The following is an 8,786-nucleotide window of genomic DNA, read 5'->3' as shown; positions in this document are numbered from 1 at the left end:
CTATTGCATCTCAATGATTGACAGATCATAGCCAATATGTACTCCCTCCGTTCCAAAATAAGTGTCTCAACTTTATGCAAACTTTAGTACAAAGTTGTACTACTACTAAAGTTGACACTTATTTTGGAACAGAGATAGCTAAAAAAAGATCCGTGCAGTCCCTAGCCATTGAACCGTAAACCCTAACCAGGCTTTAATTTGCTGGCCACGTTGGAGCTTCCGAAGAAATGAAGTTTGCAACCCTTTGACCATCGGATCATTTTGTGCAGTTTCACCAAAATCGAGATGAGCATCCCCGTGGCAAAGAAATTGAAGAAGCGTGATTAAAATAAGATTACTGGGACTAGTTGATGAGACATAAACTCATCACAAATACAGTACGTAGAAGCCAGTAGAGGTATGTGCGGGGCAAAGAAGTAGAGAAATATCCACATGGAGTGATGTGGGCAGCTGGAGCAGTGGTGCAAGCCGGCTATAAAGGGAGTTGTACCTGAGGGATGTCGGGACGTAGCTCAACCTAGAGGAGGGCGGCGGGAGGAGGCAACTGCCCACGTCGCGGCAGTGAGCAATGGACGAAGGCACCCTCACCGGCTTTGTGAGAGAGATCGGCGGGGACCCCTGATCAGGATGTGCCGACAGTGGGCTTTCACAGTCGGCGACAGCGACTGCATCTACACTAAGCATCCACCCCTTCCCCCGGTGGACGTGATCCGACGCGATGTTAGAGATGTGGCCACAGTCATTTTGTGCGAGAGAGTGTGAAGACTGAAGAGAGCAACCCCAGCAAGCAACCGTGTAGGCTCGCCCTGCCTATGTATATAATGGAGTGGTTTACTTTTCTCTCCATATGAACCTGATTATATTGCGTACTTGCCACTGAAGAAAAAAACTTTATTTATAAATGACGTGGCACCTACTACTTGTTCTCATATAGACCTTGCGCTTGGCATCTCCAAAATATTAACCTTGCGATTGGCTCTTCGCTTCTTCGGGAAGTCAAGCAATAATGGTACTGCAGTATATACCGTTCTGGCTATATGAGATCGAATGAATTGCTGCACGTCCACCACGTGGGCGGGGGTCGAGGGGCAAGGGAGAGTGCATACTATTACGTCCGTTTCAACATGGACTACATATAGAGCACAATGAGTGAATCTACACTCTAAAATACGTCTTTATACATCAGTGTTTGGAGTATGTACTAGTAGTTCATATTGAAATCTACTAAAGGACATATATTCCAAACAATATGATAATCTCTCTAACCAAGGTAGGGACGAGGAGTAAACGGAGGGAGTAGTAAAATTTTCTCCTCGTCCTGCGAGCCACCGCGCGCGTGGGCGAGGGAGTAGCCGTAAGGCGTACTAGTAAGCAAGCTTCACCTCATCCTGCGAGCCACCGCACCCGTGGGCGAGGGAGACGGCGTACTAATCAAGCTTCTCCTCGTTCTGCGAGTTGACGGGATACATCAAAAGTACTCCAGTGTATAGAGCCTTCCTCTAAGGTAGGCCCCACATGGTTTGCCTCTTCTAACATAATGCGTCAAATCACAATTTTTTGTTCACCCGTGGTAGACGATCCTCCATCAAGTGGGCAATTAGTACACATGTCAAATTACCACGTGCGCTTCCTTTTCGTACAGAAATGAGTACCATCGTGTACCCGCGCGGGTGTGGTTGGGAAAGAGACGAGAGTACGTGCGCCGTGCGTGCACCTCTTCTCTTCGTGCACGTCCCCCACCTATGTGGGTGTGTGTGAGAGAGATACAAACCTAGACAGATTTTGTGTGCGTTCGTGAGTGTTTTTTTTTGGGTGGTGATATCGTGAATGTATTTGTGGGAATATGTGTTGATGACATCTCAAACAAAATTTTGCATGCAATGTTTGCGAAATAGAGGCATATCCATATCATATAGAGAGGGCTAGAGGGGGTGATCCACGAGAAGAGAGGGAGGGGTCATAGATATCGATAGAGTCGAAGAAAGGATCAAGTGGGTGGGTGCAAGATGGATGAAGAGAGCCATCGAAATTGTGTGTGTGCAAGTCAAAGATATAGGGCGACTGACCTACCAGAACGTCAGAGGACACAAGGCAAGTTTGTGTGTGGCAGGGATACATGACTACAGCGCTTGATGTATTGGTGTGTGTGTGGTGGGTGGGGGGAGGGGGGAGGCAGAGGCCTAACTAAAGAGGTAGAACGACTCGTATATGTGTTGAGAAGGAGAGACCCAGCTATGCCTTGAGGGAGATGGGTTGACATCCATACATAACTGAAGGACGGTAAATAGGTTGGGACAGAGAGAGAGAGAGAGAGAGAGAGAGAGGAGAGAGAGAGATGGAGGGAGAGGGGTAGAGTGTTGGATGGGTGATGGAGTTGCTTCTCGAAGATGGTGGGAGAGGCCTACTAGACAAACTGAGGGTAGAACTGTATTATTATCAATAAGAGTGGGGATGTGTTTCTGTGTGTGCCTGTGCGTGATAGATCTATCGGGACGCATGCATGGATGATGAAGGGGAACCATGTGTTTGCTAAGCAAACCTAACTAGATCGGTAGATCAATTCTTGTTTGTCAGAGGAAGGGAGATACATAACTAATGAGGTAGATCGATCGACGCGTGGGGAAAAACGAGTTATAAGGACCTAGCTAGCTATATGTATAGCGGGAGATCGGTCGGTGTACATCCATTTGTTAGAGGCAAATAAGGCCCAGTGAGACCGATAGACAGAGAGAATGGAGCTAGGAGGTGGTGCAAGAGGCCGAGCTACTAGCTAGATAGGGGTAGGAGTGTGCGGTTGTGAGATCGATGAAAAGAGGCGCGAGAGTTTACACGTGTGTGGGACCGTATGTGAGACATGAGGCATGGACACAGAAAGGAGGAGATGGAAGGTGCGTGTGTACGTATGTTGTAGGCAGACGCTGGAGAGGTTTATTGATCGGTGTGTGTCGCAAAGGAGTTGTGGAGACTGTGGAAGAACGACCTAAAGAAAAAATGAATGTGCGCGATGGATAGAATGCTGAGGGAGGGGGAGGGAGAGGAGGGCGTGTGCATGCACGAGAGAAAGTTAGTGCTAGCTACAAACGTTAGAGGATTGTGTGGGTGTAAGAGACTAACAAAGATCATAATTTGATATGAAAGTGGATTCATATATTTGAATAGGAGATCATAGTGTTATAAACATATGCATGCATGAATATAGCGGTGATACGCGTGCTATGGTTTTGCACATGTTATACCATAATGTGATAATGCGTGGCGTTTGCAACTCACGACTAAATGTCGAACAATCTAAACCATACTATATATCGAACAATCTCACATTTTATTTGAATTTGTGATAATGTGTGGCGTTTGTAGCTTACAACTAAATATCGAACAATCTAAACAATACTATATATCGAATAATCTCACATTTTATTTGAATTTGTGGTAATATGTGGTGTTTGCAACTCACATCTAAATACTTGTAGGCGTAGGGGCGGGGCACCATACATTATGTGATAAACACATTATACATATGAGACATGGTTTAGATTATGAAGATCTAGCTAGAGCTTGAAATGTACTGTGATTTGAAATTAACATAAAGTGTATTCAAAAACTCGAGTTCAAGTTCATATAGTACACATAGTTCATATATAACTCGAGAGTAATCATGTGGTGTGTTGTGAAGATAATACACAAATGATGGTTTAACTTGACAATAATGATGATTTGACTTCACAACAATCATTATTGTAGATCTTATTCAAACAGAGAAACGAATTCAAATGGTTTGACTTCACAACAATCATTATTGTATATCTTATTCAAATAGAGAAACAAATTCAAATTTAGTTCATATTGAAGAGGTAGTATATACGCTTGGAATGCACTAAAACGTTCATTTGAGTAGCAGGTTGCATGCATGATACACGTAGCGAAATAATTTAATTGAACATAACATGAATTCAAAGTTTTGAATGACATTTGTAGTGCGAATTGATTTGGTACAGTACACGGGACTAGACTCTCTTGTGTGCTGCGAATTGATTTCTTTTTGTTTTTTCGTTGACGGAAGTGCGAATTGATTTGGTACAGTACACGTTGGGCTTGTTCAGAAATTTCAACCCGCGCCTTGTTACCCCGAAATATTTAAGATATATTTTTTCTCGTTGTGCTCCGACAACTCCCTCCATATCAACCCGCGCCTTGCTATTCCAAAATTACAACGCGTGCGAAAACTCCCACCTCCTGTGAAATCCCGACACGCGAAATGCCCGTGATACCCCTGAACCGAAAGAACCGCCTAGCTCAAATCGGTGGGGGTAATTTCGTAACTTACCCCACATTTTGGACAAGCGTGTCCCTAAGCCATGGTTCCCCACTCACATCCCATCCGCCCACCCATTCATACACCGAGCCCGCGAAAACCCGCGAAGCCCCACACCCTCCTCCGTCCGCCACCCAGCCGGAGCCTCTTCCCCGACAACGTCGTCCACAGCAACACCTCGATGTCCCTCATCCACCATACCAGATGAGGATCCTTCGTCGATCTTGTCATCCCGCCGGTACAGCCTCCCCGTCCTCCACCTCCAAGGAGCTGCCCGGACGTTCCCCTCGTCTTTTGCGCCACCTCCATTCCCACACCGCCGTCTTCACCTGCACCACCGGAAGAGCATCATCATCACCATTTCCTCGGATGAAGCTGGGGCCTAATCGGCGCCACAAAAGAGGTTGTACACTAATCGCCGCATTTTATTCTTGATTCGATCTCAAGGTGCTGCCGGCGCTCTGTCCCGAGCCGACACGGCGCGGCTCCATCCACGGCGGCGTCGCCGGCCACTTCCTCCACGGCGTCGCTCCCTCGGCGGCGACGTCCACATCAGTAGGAGCTGCTGCTGCTTTAGCTCTCGCTCGCGCTGCTGCTCTGCTCTTACTCTCGGTCCCCTACTTGGTCTGCTCTTCCTCTTTCTCGCGCTCGCGCTGCTTCTCTCGCTCTTGCTCTTGCTTGCGATGCTGCTCTGATTTAGCTACACTACAGTCGACTGAATCGACTTTCGGGTCAGTCGATTTTCAGGGGGTGGAGGGCTCGCCGGAGTTAAGAAAGAACCAGTCGTAGCGGGGAGGGGGGCTCGCCGGAGAGGTACCCCAATATCTATCTTAGGGTTCAGGGTGGGGGCGGTGGGGAGTGGTTTCGGGGCCGGCGGGGCGGCGCGCGGCCAGCGGGGGGCGGCTGTTTGGCCGGTGGTGGCTGGCGGCTCAGGGTAGCCTCACCTGATGCTGCTACACAACCAGCTGCCCTGGCTCTCGCACGCGCTGCTGCTGCTACTGCTTTTCTGCTACTAGTGCGTTCGGCTTCGACAGAAAAATTCAGTTTCGACAGTTAAGTTCAGTTTCGACAGTTAAATTCAGTTTCGACAGTTAAGTTCAGAGATGAGCGGCCGATGTATTTTACATCTAGCACTTTGTGGTTATGTATTTTACATCATCTATTGGAGATGCTATTAGAATTCCACTTAGGTTAACGTTGTCTCTCTTGTCCTGCTTCAGCCTCGGCATCGTACAACTCACCGGAGCTGCTCCAACGATGAAACCGTCCATCACAGCGGAGCAGTACCCCGGGCTCCATCTCCAAACGCCTAAGATCTTCTTCCCCTCCTCCGACAGCCAAGTCAGCCAGATCATCCTGACCGACCAACCAATCACGCTGAGATCGATATGGCTTCGCCAAAGAGGTTGTACACTTGTTGCATCTCTTTTTTACTCTACATGTTATATATATTGTGCACTAAGCACACGCAGTAACGTGAAATACGATTAGTTTCTCCTACTATATGACAAGCATTGAGGTGCCAGGCAACTTAGCTATCCGTGATGGACTATCTTGAATGCCATCATTATTTATCTCTGCGTGTTTGAGCTGTGCATTTGTCCATGGGCCTGGGAGTTGAGCTAGTAGGGCAGTGGTCTGGTTCCAAAGTAGTAGAAGTAGGCAAGTAGCACAAAAACATTTTTTGAGTGTAGCTTTTCCTTGCTCAAGCCTGCCTACTAGAATCGCTAGTGCTTGAAAGGAAAAGTGAAGGAAAACATAGGAATTGGAAAGTTTCCTATGGTACTACTATTCATGCATTTGGTTCAAAAGAATGGAGCAAAGGAAAACTGTAGGATTTGTTCCTTTAGTGTCTCCTTGAAAGAAAAACCGTACGGATTTCAATTTCCACTTGTCCTTCTTTTCAAATTCCTATTCATGAAGCACAAGACTGAGAGATGGTAGCATAATAGCATTATAACCGTACATTTTCTTGTGGTTTGACTTAATCTCACCATGCTTCTTTGCATCCTGTGATCTTCCAATTCTTGTGAACCAAACACCCAGACTGGCAGAAATCGTGTGTTTTTAAATTCTCTGTTTTGCACGTGCATTCCTATACTATTATTGTGTATTTCCTATCCCTGTATTGTTAGAATCCTCCAATTCAAAGGAGCCCTTAAAGAATTACTTCTCTTATAGATAGTTGTCAAAGAAAACCTTGTGTGGTTTGTCCCGCTCCTGCTGCGCCGTCATCCACCCAAGCTCAGCTGCTCCAACGACGGAAGGGTCCAGCACAGCAGGGATCCGGCCTCCAGACTGTCTTTCGCCACCTCAGATCTTCTTCCCCGCCGCCGGCAGCCATGACAACTGCATTACCATCATCAACTGAGCAGATGACCTCGAGGACTACACGGGTCTGCAAGAGAGGTCGCACTCTTTCGTGTCTGCTTACGTTATGCATCGCTTAATATTACATACTTTATCGTCCTGTTCACCGATTAGACTCTGAGTCAGCTCCAAACTAATATTCAAACTTGAGTTTTTAAATGGTTGTGGGGTACATATCGGGGCCGCAATCAATATATCTATCTACTATTTGGTTAATCTCTGGTGTCTACTATGAGTTTCACGTTTGGTGGGAAACAAACAGTAAAGAAGCCATTATCTGTATTTTTTAACTGAAGCTATTATCTGCCTGCTATCATTGGTTTTGGGTCTATCCACAGGTTGCTACCATCACTCTGGATTTCTACTTGCACTCCTTACATAATCTCACTATGTTTTATTCCTATGCATGTCAGTTATTGTACACAATGGAACAAAACATGTAGAGCAAAAGAGACGAGCCTTGCGTGGCAACAAAATTTCATGCAGACGTCGCTCCATGGTAGGCGCAAAGGCAGCCCCCCTCCACCCATTTCGGATTGTAATCGAGAGGAAGATATCTGTTCTGAGGGGGATTCAGAAGGAGAAGACCACTCCTATTTACCCCCTGAGGTCTTCGCTCTAACTTGGCATGCTGATGTTGGTTATATCATGCATATGGTGCCTTGCATTGCTTCCTTTATACATCAAATATGTCAACTGCTTAGTTTAGACATGCTTTGTGTGAATGCCATCTGTTTAGTTTATTCATCGTTTATGTGAATTATGCAATGCCATCTTGTTTAGCCAGGCATCATATATGTGAATTTTGCAATGCCATCCTGCTTAGCCAGTCATCTTATATGTGAATTATATCAGGCCATCCTTTTTTTTGTTACGTATTACATTTGTCAACAATGTTAGTACATTCAACTACTCTTCGTGTGCATCAGCCATTTGACATGGTGATGGAAAATTCTGGAGTGAAAACAAGGTCTTCGGAGCAGACTATGCTATCTGACGAAGCGCATATCTCGTTGGTTACAGATAGCCCCTCAGAGGAGGATTCAGAGATAGATGACCAGTCATATTCCCCCCCCCCTCGAGGTGTATGCTCTAACTTGGCAGGGTTATGTTGCTCATATCAGGCGTATGGTGTCTTGCATTGCTATGTCATTTGATTAGTTTAGACATGCTTTGTGTGAATGCCACCTGTTTAGTGTCTAATTACCATATATGTGAATTATTTATTGCCATCTTGTTGCAAGACATTATATATGTGAATTATGCAATGTTATCTTGTTGCAAAGGCGTTATATATGTGAATTATGCAATGCCATGCTGTTGAGCCAATCATCATGTATGTGAATTATATCATGCTTTCATTTTTTTTGTATTACGTGTTCCATTTGTCGACAACGTTTTTATATTCAACTACTCGTCCTGTGCATCATCCATTTGAAGCGGTGATGGAAGTATCTGGAGTGAAAACAAGGTATGCAGAGCAGACAATGCTACCTGCTAAAGCAGACATCTTGCTGGACACAGAGAGCTCCTCAGAGGAGGATTCAGAGACTGATGACCTGTCCTATTTCCCCCCTGAGGTCTATGCTCAAACTTGGTAGGGTTATATTACCCATGTCATGCATGTTGTCTTGCATTGCTTAGTTTTTACATCATATATGGATTGCCATCTGCTTACTTTCTTACTATATAAATCATATATTTGAATTATATCATGCCATCATGTTTACATACACAGCATCTATCTGAATTATGGCATGGCAACCCATTTAATAAAGACATCATATAGTTATATCATCTCATCCTGTTTAGTGTTTACAGTCATCATATTTTGAATTATGTCATTCTATCCAGGAATTATATCGTGCTATCATGTTTCCATATGCGGCATGTTTGTGAATTATGGCATGCCAACCTATTTAATAAACACATTATATAGTTATATCATGTCATCCTGTTTACATGGTCATCATATTTTGAACTATGTCTTTCCATCTTTTTTAGTTAGCCATCATAATGTGAAATTGTGTCATGCTATCATGTTTAGTTAGCCATCATATATGTGAAATTGTGTCATGCTATCCTGTTTGGTTAGACAACAAAA

This window comes from Triticum aestivum, chromosome 2D, assembly GCF_018294505.1.
Source record: "Triticum aestivum cultivar Chinese Spring chromosome 2D, IWGSC CS RefSeq v2.1, whole genome shotgun sequence".
NCBI lineage: Eukaryota > Viridiplantae > Streptophyta > Magnoliopsida > Poales > Poaceae > Triticum > Triticum aestivum.
Note: the sequence above shows the minus strand (reverse complement) of the source record.